This window comes from Myodes glareolus, chromosome 13 (genome assembly GCF_982192425.1).
Source record: "Myodes glareolus chromosome 13, mMyoGla1.1, whole genome shotgun sequence".
NCBI classification, from domain to species: Eukaryota; Metazoa; Chordata; class Mammalia; order Rodentia; family Cricetidae; genus Myodes; species Myodes glareolus.
In genome coordinates this window covers 38,697,481-38,711,090 of record NC_142038.1, presented here as the reverse complement: position 1 = coordinate 38,711,090, position 13,610 = coordinate 38,697,481, and positions in this window count along the sequence as shown.

Sequence of the window (13,610 nt, the reverse complement as noted above, 5' to 3'; positions counted from 1 at the left end):
ATGGAGCATGTGATCAAAATGGACACTCTGCACATGGCTGGCAATGAGATGTTATTCTTATGGTAAATCAACAATGTTGAGAAAAATACCATAAGCTCAATACAATAAAAAAAAAAAGCACTGAAACTTTTAGGGGTAATAAAAGTCAAAGGATACCTATCAGTGACAAAATCAAAATGGTCAGGTTTAAATACTGATAATAGCATTTAAAATTTATGCTAACTTTAATAACTTTTTATTCATGAAACATCAATTTTCATGGAGTCATTGCAATGCTCATAGGCTGGGTGTCTTCATTAGTTTGGAATTCTCACACAGGACATAAAATTGGGCAAGAGCATGGGTGAATAAAAAAAATAGAAATATTTTCACATGTAATTGAAGAAGGACTCTTAAAAGAAATCCCACACTAGATCAGAATTGAGTATAAAATAGGATTATTTATTTAGGGGTAGACTCACAGATCACAATCCTCTGCTGAAACAGGGAATAGCAACTAAATCCCGCAGCCGGAAGAAAGGCTAGTTGTGCTCTTTACATTGGCATATATAGTATAAGTGGCCACACTCAAGTGGGTGGGTAACTTAAAGGCTACTGGCAGTAGGAATTCCTACAGCATATAATAAATTTCCAGATAGTAAATATATGTTGAGAGCCTTTCAGAATTTGGACACACAGAGAAGCTGTACACTCAGAAGGGGTGATTGGAAAATTGCACAAAGCACTTTAACTGGCTTCATGACATTCTTTGAACAGTAGCAATTAACTCAGCCATTTCTTCACAGATAGAGGCCACTTGTATTCAAGCACCAGTTAGTTTCCTAATCAGTTCTGTCATTTTCCACATTGCCTTCTCTTAAGTAAAGTAAGTAGAAGGTTGAGGCAAAGAGTGATGTTTTCCACTGTCCAAAACGGCAAGACAGTGTATTTTAGTGATAAAATCTTCATTTGCTAAAGATATTATGAAGTTAGGGGTAATAGTAAAATTTGCCTTTGGGCACTGAAATAGACTTCCAAGTTTCATTCTTAGTTCTGAATCATTCTATCCCAAATGCAGTGCTGGTGTTAATACTTACAGTTAGCATTGTACATTTTCATATCCCCATAGAAACTAAGAATAATCACTTTTATATGTAAATACATTAGGCATAACTACCTGGAAGACTGTAAGTGGTGGCTTTATTTATTAATGAAGCTGCATGTAATTTGATGCTCAGCCAAATTACACACTAAGAAAAATTCAAGAAGTTGAACATAATCTCAGCCCAAAGACCATATTTTCTACATTTGATAAACAACTATGTTGTGTAAAATTGATTAAGTTTTAAACTGGGGGTTACTCTCCCCAGGGTGTGACATATGCAATGCTGTTCATTGTTTTGTTGTGGGTGCTTGCTTTTCTAGTCCTTGCACATCACATGGCTAACATCAAACTTGAGGCAACAGTGAGACCCAGAGTAGGGATGAAGAGACGCTGCACTGTTTCTTCTAGTCTCTGAATAGTGTATTCTCTGTCTCTCTGTCTCTGTCTCTGTCTCTTTCTCTCTAGATCTATCTATCTATATCTATCTATCTATCTATATACAGTGTGTGTATGTATACATATATATGTATGTGTGTATAATCTAATCTATTATAACATAACATAATAGCTTACTTGAATGAAGTTGTGCTTTGTAGTAAAGCTGATATAACAGGGTAGATACATTTTAACATATATTCTTTGGTTGGTAGATCCAGTATAGGTCATGTACCATGCTATACACTATAGTATGTATACCCAGAACTCCCTGGGGAAAATTACTCATCAATTCTTTGTGCTGACAATCCCACAAACATTTTTTGTTACGTTACGTGAGAGACAGACACGATACTTCAGTCCACACTTGCAGTTGGTTATTCCCAAAGTCTCTCACAGCTTTTATCCTCACCATTGTACATTATTTCCTTAACCTGACATCATCATGTGCTCCCCTACACCCCATAACATGTTCTGTTCTTGCTCATATTCATCTCCCATCTGCTAGTAAAGACAGGCATCCATCCATATTTCAACAGTTTCTATTTTAATAAGTATATTTTTCCTAAAATAGTGTATTCCTCTAAAAATAAGACCGCCACAAAACCAGAAGATAGGTTCAAAGAAGTAAAAAACATCCACAACTGACTTGAAATATTTTGCTTCTAATAGCTTTCCTATTGGGTTCATAATGGCAATACTTGCTTAGATAGTTATAACTTATAGAAAGTTACTACAACATATTATTCAAAATTTAGTTGAATCTTTATCTCAGAAAAACTACCCAATTTTACTGAAACTTTTTTTGAATTGCATATGGGATGACTAACTTTGATATCTGATTAAGATAAGTAAGAATTCAATTAAGAGCTTGAATATATATAAAGAAAAATTAGCAGGTTCCCCCAAAAATTTGTCTTAAGGATTTGGGTTTGCCCTTATTCAACCTTCTCTAAGTTATAAATGTTGAATATTTTATTTCATTCAGAATTTGGCTCATGATAATCCAAAAAGATTGAGACTTTGTCTCAACTAATAATATGAAATGTGAAATATACTTTGTCTTTTGAAGAATGTCTGAATTTTATGAGTTGTGTGATGATTGAGTGAGTGATATGATTTTGTATTTTTGGTCATGAAAGAGGACTATTCATATCTGTGCTAATTGTTCCATGCCTGGATTTTTTAATCTAGTAGAATTCTTTGGGATTTGCATGAATTTCAATTTAAAAAACAAAGAAGATGCTTCTCACAGAATGGAATTACCTATATTCCCTCATCAATATTCAGAGATCCTGCCAGGCTGCACACTAAGCTCATCAGAAAACCTTATTCTCCTTCTATTTTGACAAGAAATCTAATCTATCAAGAATGTGGTAATTTTCATAGTCTATAGAATATAGATCCAGAGGAATGTGTTAATGTATGTCTCTATTAAATGGATCTTCAATTCGACAACCGATTTCCTTTTGTTTCTATAGATTTTTGCCATCATTATTTCTTTCCTTTCTTATCTTCTCCTCCCCACCTCCTCATTTTTTTCCTTTCCTAAGACATAGTCTTACTTTTATTTATCCCTAGTTGACCTGGAACTCACAGAGATCTGCTTACCTCTGCTTCAGGCTTCTGTAAAAATCAGTTTGTACTGTACTTAGTCATATGTTTCTGTTTTCTGTATTTTATTTGGAAATTAACAGCTCATACCTGTATTACATATATAATTAAGCTCCATTTCAGTTGTTACTCCCTAAAACACACATTCAGGTTCACGATAACAATGCATACTAATAAAGGGAAGTTCACTTCCAAACACTTGTCTTTTCTTTACAACTTTATTTTTTTAAATTTTCATATATTTTGGTAATATTCCTTCACCTTCCTCAACTTCTCCAAGGTTCTCCCCTTTCCTACCAATACAACTTCGTGTTTCTTACAAAATCAATGAAACCAAATCTCTCTCTCTCTCTCTCTCTCTCTCTCTCTCTCACACACACACACACACACACACACACACACACACACACACACACACCACTACCGTCGGGTCTGTTTTGTGTTAGTCAACTACTCTAGAGCATCAAGCCTACCATTGAGTGTGGTTGAAATACCTAGCATCTTTCCACTGAAGAAAACACTGCTTTTCCCTCTCCAAGCAGCTATCAATTGCAAATAGCTTCTTCTTTAGGGGTGGAACTTTGTGCCTGCTTTCATTTCTCCATGCTGGGATTTTGTCTCGCTTAAACTTGGGCGGGTCTTGTGAGTGCTTTCACAGTGTCTGTGAGTTCATGTGTGTGTCAGTCCTGTTGTGTCTGGAAGAAGCTGCTTCCTTAGAGTCATCCATCACCTGTGTTTCTTACAATTTTCCTAACTTCTTTTTTTTTGCATAAATAAATCCTGGGCAGCTCTTGTATTCCTCCCTGCATTCAACTTCACACATTCAGAACTATAAAACTGTAGGGACATACCTTCCTTCCTTCATTCTCAACTTCCTTCATTATTTAAAGGAGATTTCACTCTATCTTCCATGCTTGCCTTGAAATCGCAAACTTCCTCCATTTTCTAAGCTGCTGTATTGCAAGCATATACCACTGTACGTGGCTCTCAAAACAGTATGCTTTCTTCATATTTGTAAAAAGCTTCGTTTCAGACAAATAACAGCAATAATTTTCATCATCTCTTTATAAACATGGACAAGTTGATTTTTTGTCTATTAACCTTCATTAAGAAATGCTTGGTGATTTTGTGGGACTCCTAACAGTGGGGAGCAGGTGCGTTTCTGACCCTTTTGCTTGCTCTTGTGATTCTTTTCCTCCTATTGGATTACCTTGTCCAGCGTCACTATGAGGGCTTTTGCACTGTCTTATTGTATCTTGTTTGGTCATGTTTGGCTGTCATCTCTAAGAGGTATGTTCTTTCTGAAGGGAAATGGAAGAGGAGTATAGCTGGAAGAGAGAGGAAGCGAAGGGAAGCTGGGAAGAGTGCTGGGACGTCAAACTGGGATGGGATATAGTTCATGCGAGAAGAATATATTTTCAATAAAAAAGAAATGTCTTTTGTCACTTGACAAATATTAATGTCTTCTTTACTTATAATTGAACTTGATTATCAAATGGTATTATCAATGATTTATAATTTAAAAAGTTTTCATTTTCAAAACTCAACCCAGTCTCTGATGCACATGTCTGGTAGTGTCTCTGAGATATATGACTTAGAAATCTTTTTGTTCTTTATCAAAACATATGCCTCAGTACATTAAGCATGATTGAGAGTTATGCAGCTTTTACAATTTTACATCATTTGATCACAATCTGTAATGAAATGTAGTGCGGTTTAAGCCAGGAGACACCCATTAATCTCTAAAACAATGACTACTATCTTTAATAAAAATGTGTTACATGAAACACATGACTTAACTCTACCTGCAAAGCTCCCGCCACTTCTATTCTTCTATTCTCCTACGTGTCTCCTTTTTAAAAAACTACACACCAGTTGCTTTTCTTTTGCTGGCACATAAGACTGGCGGTACAATTTCTACTTTGTCTTTTTAAGTAATGATCAAGTCACTTTAAAAAAATTTAGCTTCATTGAGTCTTTGGGAGTTTCACATCATTCACCCCAATTCTGCTTCCCTCCCCATTCCCCCATGTCCTTCCATCACCTCTACAGTGCCTCCCCCCAGGGAAAAAACAAAGTAAGCAAGCAAGCAAAAAAAAAAAAAAAAGGACAAGATGAAAACAAACTTAAAAAAAGAAAAAAAAACTTTTACTTCTCTTCTTTCCTGCCTCTCCAACACCTCTTCATTCCCCCTGGTGGCACTGGGAGTCTCAGTGTGTTATGTAGTACACCTTTTTGCCCTATCAATTTTACTAGCAAATGTTCATTGCAATGGGTCATTGGTCTGGTTCAAGGTCTCTGGTTTCCGGTGCGCCATTATCACTGGATCCTCATCCTGGAATATCCTGTGGCCACCCTCAGGCTTTGAGGTCCTGCCAGTACTGCTCCACAGGAACAGTCCGTTTGTGAGCTCCAGCGGGTCCTAGATGGGGTAGTTGCTAGGGTGGGTCAACCCATGGCCAGGCTATGGACCTGGGTAGTAGCTGAGCTGGTCAGTCCCTGCCACTGCGGCTGCCTGCCTCAGGCTAGGAGGTAGAGTCAGCTCCCGTACACTCTTGCCCTCACGCTCAGTTCACTCTCACTTGTGAAGGTTGAGGCCTTCTCTCCTGAGTGCAAGGGCAGCTCTCTTGCTACAGTGTTCAGCAAGAGGCAAGGCCGGCTTTCCCAGGACCAGCAAAAGGCGGGGCTGGCCCAGCATGGCCCCCTGATTTCATCTCTCATAGTTTCAATGATCCCTCTGAGGTGACATGGGTCACAGACATCAACACAAACCCCAGTTGCAGCTGGCCCATGGACACAGACATGGCCGTCGGCAGCAGCTTGGGCGAGATAACATCCTGGTTCTGGGTGAAAGCAATGGACACTCAGGTTGGGATGGTTCTAATGGGTGTATGGTTACTGGACACCCCCAGTCAGGGCAATGATGCTCCTCGATGGCTAACCCCCTCTGAGTGAGACCACATCAGGTGGGATGTGGTTCCTTCTCTGCCAGCCTTGATACCCTGGTTGGTCAGCTGATAATCCGGGAATTTAATATAAGAGAGTTCAGCAATTTCAGGCGTATATTCCATTCATGCAACCCTTAAAAAGAAGGAACTCTCCACATGAGGAGACAATATCATGTCACTACCGTCAAGCGTTCCTGCCTGTACTTTGAGTTATACACTCAAGGCTAAATTCACTGCATCTCTTTAGAAATTTGTCTAACTTCTTGAACTCCCTTTTTCCTTTAGATATTGTTTCTTGTCTCCTAGTTTTCCAGTCTTGTCATTCTTGGACAAGCTGTTCCTTTGTTTTGTTTTTTTTTAAATATGTGATCATTCTGATGTTTAGTTAATTTTTATATCCATTTCTTTTTATTTGTTCTTTAAAAATGTATCTATACATATAAAGAAGTATTTTATGTATATTGTATTATATAATATATAATATATACATTCTAATTTCTACCTTCCAATATGTTGATCTGTCTTTAATTCATTCATTTGGTCTTTTCCAATTGTTCCCTCTAGTCACTGTTCTACTAACACTGGTCTCAACCTAGCCTTAAGTATCTAGCACATTTATCTTTTTAGTATAAAAATCACATCACTTTTCTTCAGTTTCCAAGACTATAATGACCAGCAGTAAATGTTCACTAGAACCAAGGATGCAAGCTTTTAGGCACACTTGCAAGGAATAAAGATGGGTCTCTGAGAATGTCTGTGAGGGATTCTCTTGGTTACTTTAACAATGTAGTAAGAGCCTACTAGATTGTGGGCAGGGCTGATGTAGGTGGGCCTTCTGTCTATGTGTTATTTTCATTGGTTAATAAAGAGACTGCCTTGGCCCTTTGATGGGACAGAAAATTAGGTAGGCGGAGTAAACAGAACAGAATGCTGGGAAGAGGGCAATGAGGCAGACGCCATGGAGCCAGCTACCAGGTCAGACATGCTGAATCTTTCCTGGTAAGCCAGCACCTTGTGGTGATACACAGATTATTAGAAATGGGTTAATCAAGGTGTGATAGTTAGCCAGTAACTAACTCTCTAGAGATAATGGGCCAGGCAGTGTTTAAAAGAATACAGTTTCCATGTAATTATTTCGGGTAAAGCTAGCCGGGTGGGCGGTGGGAAGTGGCTCACCGCCCCTTCACTACACAGGGCCATTGCCTGGTTGAGGGACCAGGAACTGTGAGGAAGGGGCACAAGTATGTGCTAATTCACTGCTCTCTGTCACTGACTGTGGATGTAATAAGACCTGCTGCTTTCATCTCTGCTGCCCTGCCTTCCCTACAAACTTAGACTGAAACCTATTAGTGGAAGCCAAATAAACCCTCACTTCATCAAGTTGCTTCTATTGTGGCATTTTATCCCATCAGTTGCAAATGAGCTAAGACTCTGCTCTTTCCCAAATGCTTAAAAACAAAACCCACGCTCACTGATCTACCACTCAGAGCTCTATGCAATGTGACCCAAACTCCTTTCTAGTATATCAGTGTAAGTGATGATGGTCTTACTGAAGATGGTTCTCTCTCTTCTGCCCGTATTCTTTGTTATTCCACTCTCTGCCTTTCCTTTGCAGGCCCTTCAGTCTTGGCATAGATCTGCATTTCTAGCTCCTTGAAGTCTGTCCTTTAAACTTTCAAGCATTATGTTTGCCTTCCATGTGTCACACTGTGGTCCCTTCTCAGTTGCTCATGATGTAGATACAGATCTCAAAGCCATTCATATACACAACACTGATATGTACTGATATATACATATTAACTATAACATGAATAATGCTAAACCTTATCAAACTATTGAATTTCACAAATATTTATTGGAACACACACGCATCCACTTATTTTCTTGTTACCTGTGCCTGTTTCTGTGCTACACTAACAGCAATGACAACGATACTGTATGGTCCCCAAACCCTAATTTATCTACTGTCTAGTTCTACAGAGAAAATATTGTTGACACATGATAGAATATATGAAAGGAAAGTATGGAAAAAATAAAAATAAACTTTGTTTGAATTCCCAGAGGGAGTCCAAAACAGATTCCAGTCTGGTATACTGTTCCCACCCTATCACTGTCCTCTCATCACTGCCAGGGGGAGTCCCAGGTCTGCAAGGAAGAGGACATTCAGCTAAGTCATGTGGATCTGCAATTTAGTGAAGTATCCCTCAGGATCGTGTCTGCTTAAAGGCATATACTGAGATACTGTACATGATATCTTATAGTTAACAATTAGTACATCTGATCCTCACAAAGAGTCACTGAGAAGATGCAGCTGCCAGCCAATGAGAGCAAACAGATTTCCATTGACAGTCAAAGAGTGATGGCCATACTAATGGCAACATGAAACCTCCCCCATATACTATTAGAAGACATCTCAACAGGAAAGTTCCCCCTCTATATGCCAAAAGTGCATCTAGCTATCTCATGTTGTTAAAATCAATTGATTTTGGTAATTTAAAGATTAAAAAAAACTACTCTAAGTAAAGAATTGAAATAGTACCTTTTACATGAGAACTGGAATAGTTATATTTGTATTATTCTATTCATAATTCCTTGAGTATCTTCATATACTTATTTATACAGCTAGCAAATCTAAAATTTCTAAAACTAATGTATATTTAAATTTGAATTTTGGGTGAGAATGGAATAGATTATTTTGAGTTATTCTAGCCACATATAATTTTATATTCATGAATTAAACATTCAAGTTTACTTAGGAGCCTCTATATTCCAAGCATGATAAAGATAGTATACAGTAAAGATATCTCTGATAGAATGACATAGTATAAAGAGCCCTAGATTTCTAACAGCCAGAACCAGGTTTGACTCTGCCTTTCCAGACTGACTAAGCTTATTTAATGTCTTTGGAGTAAATTTTGCCTTTAAAAAACAAGCACTATTGTGTTTTTCTCAGTAAAGTCTTTACCAGAATTACATATGATATCTGCTCTTGTCTGTTTGTCATTTTAGGCTCTCTGTGCCAGGAACTAGGAATGTCCTCTGACTGTAGGATTGATGACTAGACCCAATAAGAGGCAATTACGAAGACTGTGTCCACCTGGTACATTTCTTCTTAGACCTAAGCTTGAAAATGAGAATTGTTCCCAAGATATTTTACAGAGGTGAATGTCTCTTTGCCTCTTAGTTTATAGAAAAGAAGAAGTGCAAATATAGGAATGCAATAAAAAGTGTCCTACCAAGTGTAGAAAGGCTACTTGTCTAAAGAGAGGCCAAGGAAGCTGTAACTTTGAACCTCTAGTTCTTAGGTCACTAGGGATATTTTAGCACAGTCTTTTTTTTTTTTAAGATTCATTTATTTATTATGTATACAACATTCCTTCTGTGTGTGCCTGCAGGCCAGAAGAGGGCACCAGATCTCATTATAGATGGGTGTAAGCCACCATGTGGTTGCTGGGAATTGAACTCAGGACCTCTGGAAGAGTAGCCAGTGCTCTTAACCACTGAACCATCTCCCCAGACCTTTAGCACAGTCTTTAAAATTCTTGCTAATGCTTCATTACTTGGAGCTAGTATTGTAATACAATATGAAATGGTGAGCAGAAGCACAAAAGACACATGCAATAGATGCTCGATACCTTCCCACACCTCTGGGTAAAGGAAATTAGATGAGTCAGTCATTTGTTGTCCCTGTCATCATCATGCCCCTGGCTTGGGGTTTTCTGTTGCTGGAAAGAGAAACCTTTCTTGTTTCTTCTTTATTCCTAACACAGGGAACAGCATCTGATACACACTAGGTAAATAGTAAATAAGAATACTCATGTGAGACAGTTCAGCTTGCTGCCAAGTCTAATGGCCTTAGTTCAGTCTCTGAGACTGGTACAGTGGAAGGAGAGGGCCCACTCCTAAGGCTGTCTTCTGCCTTTGTGTGCATTCTGTAGCACTAGCATGCCCCCTTCCCAATTGATCAATCAATCAATCTACTAATGAAAAAATGCTTGATTAGCTATCTATACCAGTACCATAACAAATCACTACAGATGTTTAAGCAAATTAAAATTATATTAGCTGAATTTTACAATAACTGCAGCTGAAAATGGAAATATAAGCACTCAAGAAAAGGATAATGAAAATGCTACCATTGCAAGTACCTGCCTTCAAATATTCCAAGAAATAAAACTTGTCAATGCTTCCCTTTTTTCCATGATATTAAAGGAAATTTGACCCTAACAATCTCCTTATCAAAGGTTGCAATGATCTGGTAATGATAACCACAGGAATGCTTGGTTTTTCCACTGAAACACACAAGAGTGCCTGGACAGTGATGCTGAACAGGGCTTTGTCCACAGCTCACTATGCCATTGAATTATTTGAGACCCTACTGTGCTGCAAGGCCTCTTGCACTTCTTTGTTCACTATCATCTCTTGGATGTTCTTTTTCTGGAGCTGTTTGTAGAAAGCGTACTCATTAATAATTATCAAGTTAGACTAATACAATTTTTGGCTTCATGCCAAATCATATTGATCTATATCTTGATCTCCCTGGAGTGCAGACTGCATACCAGGTCATATCTCTCCTAGGTACAGCATAATTTGTCTATAGTATCTGATTAATCACATAAACTCTTTCTCTTTCCAATCCTGATAGCGTGTCTCTATATAGGAAAACTGCTTATCAATTTTTCCTTTCACCTATTTTCTTCCAATTCTTGAGGGATTGTGAAACCTGTTTGTATAGCTCTACTTTCATATATGTTGCATGATCTCTACCCAAAGCACAAAGACAAATTTATGAATGAATAGTTTCTTTGTAAAAAATTGCTATTCTACATTCACATAATCATTTGAAATTGATGATACAAGGTTGGTGTTGATAAAATATGGTTAGACAGGTTGCAGATGAAGCTCCATAATAAAGAACTTATCTAGCAAGTGAGATGCCAAGGGCGAAAAGGGAAGAAAGGGATTATATAAAAGAAGGAGGATGAACCCAGCGAAACTCAACAGCAGTTTACACTGGGACATGAGTCAGTTATGTGTGGATTTGGGAGAAAATATACCTCCCATTATGTATTACCCCCAGGGTATGTAAGGTTTTAAGGAGTTTTAATAAATATCCACTTAAGGTCAGTGTATCAAGGATATTCTTGATACCTCAAACTGTGATCCAAATATGTACGTATTTTATTCAAATATAGAAAAGCATCACTAGTCTAAAGCTTCTCAAACACGAGAAAAAATAGCATGAACCCATCACTGTTAAAGTGGTGTGAACAGAAAGCATTTTCCATAGACCCACAGACAATCTGTGGAGTTTTTTTTGTTCCTTCCTAGTTTGACAGAGCTGAATGCTTGTAGGTGTCATCCAGTTTTAATACTTTCCCAAAACGCTTCTTTAGCTGGAGGTAACTGACAACCACTGTCAGTCCATTTATTTTCATGTCAGCTGGTGACGAGCAATTACTGACACATTAATCTGGTGTTGCTCTCTCGGGTCTAACCCTTCACTGAGTTTCAATAGCATTAGGTGAGCAAGATGCACTACATGTGGACTGCCTGTGACAAAACAGAATCTGAAGGACTAGAATGCACAGAAGGAGAGTCTCGCCTTTGTTCCAAATTTACTGGCACCGTTAGATATTAGCATTAGCAGATTTGATGCCTATTCAAGAGAAATATATTTCTGACAAAGCAAAGGGTTTTATACTCTCTTAGAAGCAGGCAGAGCTACTTTTCGCTAGTGGGAAATATGGACAAGTGCACTTATAAATAAAGCACATATAACTACAGATAATCTATCTACAAAGTCATGCTTTTCAGTTACGTTGGCTAGATAAATTTCTTTTGAAATAGGAACAAGTATCATGCCCAGACATATAGAAATTTCCTAAACAAATCAGTAAAATCCAGTATTCCGAATAATCTTCTTTGTTCCCATTGGATAATTGGCTACAAAAAAATGAAATTTGAATATTTAGGTCAAAAGTTATGCACTATTTCTGAAATTGTCTGAAACTTAAAATCGCATCACCCTACTTTCCTAGTGTTCCCTTTACAAATGTTTTATTATAGTTAGTAGTTTATAAGATCATATACATCCTAAATAATTTTTTTCTTTTTGTAACATATATATATATATGATGAATCACTGAAGAACTAAATGTATTATAGTCTACATAAAGAATAGTGTTTAATAGTTTGTTATTAATATTGTTCTTTAAAATAAAATATGAATGATTTAATTTGTTAATGATAAAAATTATAATTTTCACTCAATCCTCATTTTTGAATGCATAAAAACATGATGAGATGTGTTCTGTTAAATATACGTGCTATTAAATGTTATTATGCTTTTGCTTCAGAAATTGCAATGAAGAAATAAAGCCATAGAATTGCTTTCTTCTTAACACAAGATTGCAACAATCTTAAAATCATGCAAAATTTGCACATGTAGCAAAAACTTGCAAAACAAGTCTGAAAACAAAAATACTAATCTGCAAAAAATTTCTAGCTTTCTAGACTGATGATCACAGCATTATATATTTTGAAAGTATTTCCTTAAGAGCAACTAGCTGTAAAATCTATGAGCCATGCAACTGCATATTTGTTAATCTATGGCATAGTAGAAACTGCAACATTAACAACTTTCCATGCTATTACACCTAAGCATTCTGAGCATTGTCGACATTCAATATGAAATTTGACTATAATTTACATGATGACAATAGAAAATAACAAGGAACCCCTTAATCCAGTCATGTACATGGCTTAAGATTCACTGTGTGTGTTTATTTCTTACTACCCGTATCTTTAAATAAATGTGTGTTTAAAGCACTTTCTTTGTCCAGGCGAAGCTGAGCATTTGCTGCTTGGCAACATTTCCACAAGACTTCTGATTGTTAATAAACTTTAAGTATCATTTACACAGCGGCAGGGGGAAGGGCAGAGACATTTTCAAAATATTTGCATTGCAAGTTTTACTTGCCATATGTGTTTGACTCAAGAGGTTATAAATGCCCTTCTATACTTCTATATTTTTGACATGCATTTTGCTTGTCACTGAAAGCACAGCCTTTCTGTCTTATTTTAGTACAACTTTAACACATTAAAGGGAGAATGTCCTTGTAAAACGAATGTCTGGTCACCATGAGTTTCTCACTTATGTGTTTTAAAGTAAACTTTAACTTAATCTTGTTTTAGGAGGGCATTTTATTATCTAAAACTTTGAAAGCTTCAGGATCAGAATTTAGGTTGCATCTAATAATTTCTCTATGTACAACTAGAAGATAGTATTTCATAGTCTGACATGAAGCATATGTTTTCAGCATGAGCTGCTGAACATCACTAGAAGGAAACAGAAGCAAAAGTATCTGCCCTCTTCAAAGACCCCAGTCTGTTGCATAATGTGTGCCAAAAAACTCATACTTCCTAACGAGGACCCAGGGCAGAAGCACAGACCACTTGGGCATACCCCTAGGTCATGAACAAGAAAATGAACACTAACCACTAAGTGGAAACTGTTCTTCTGAGAT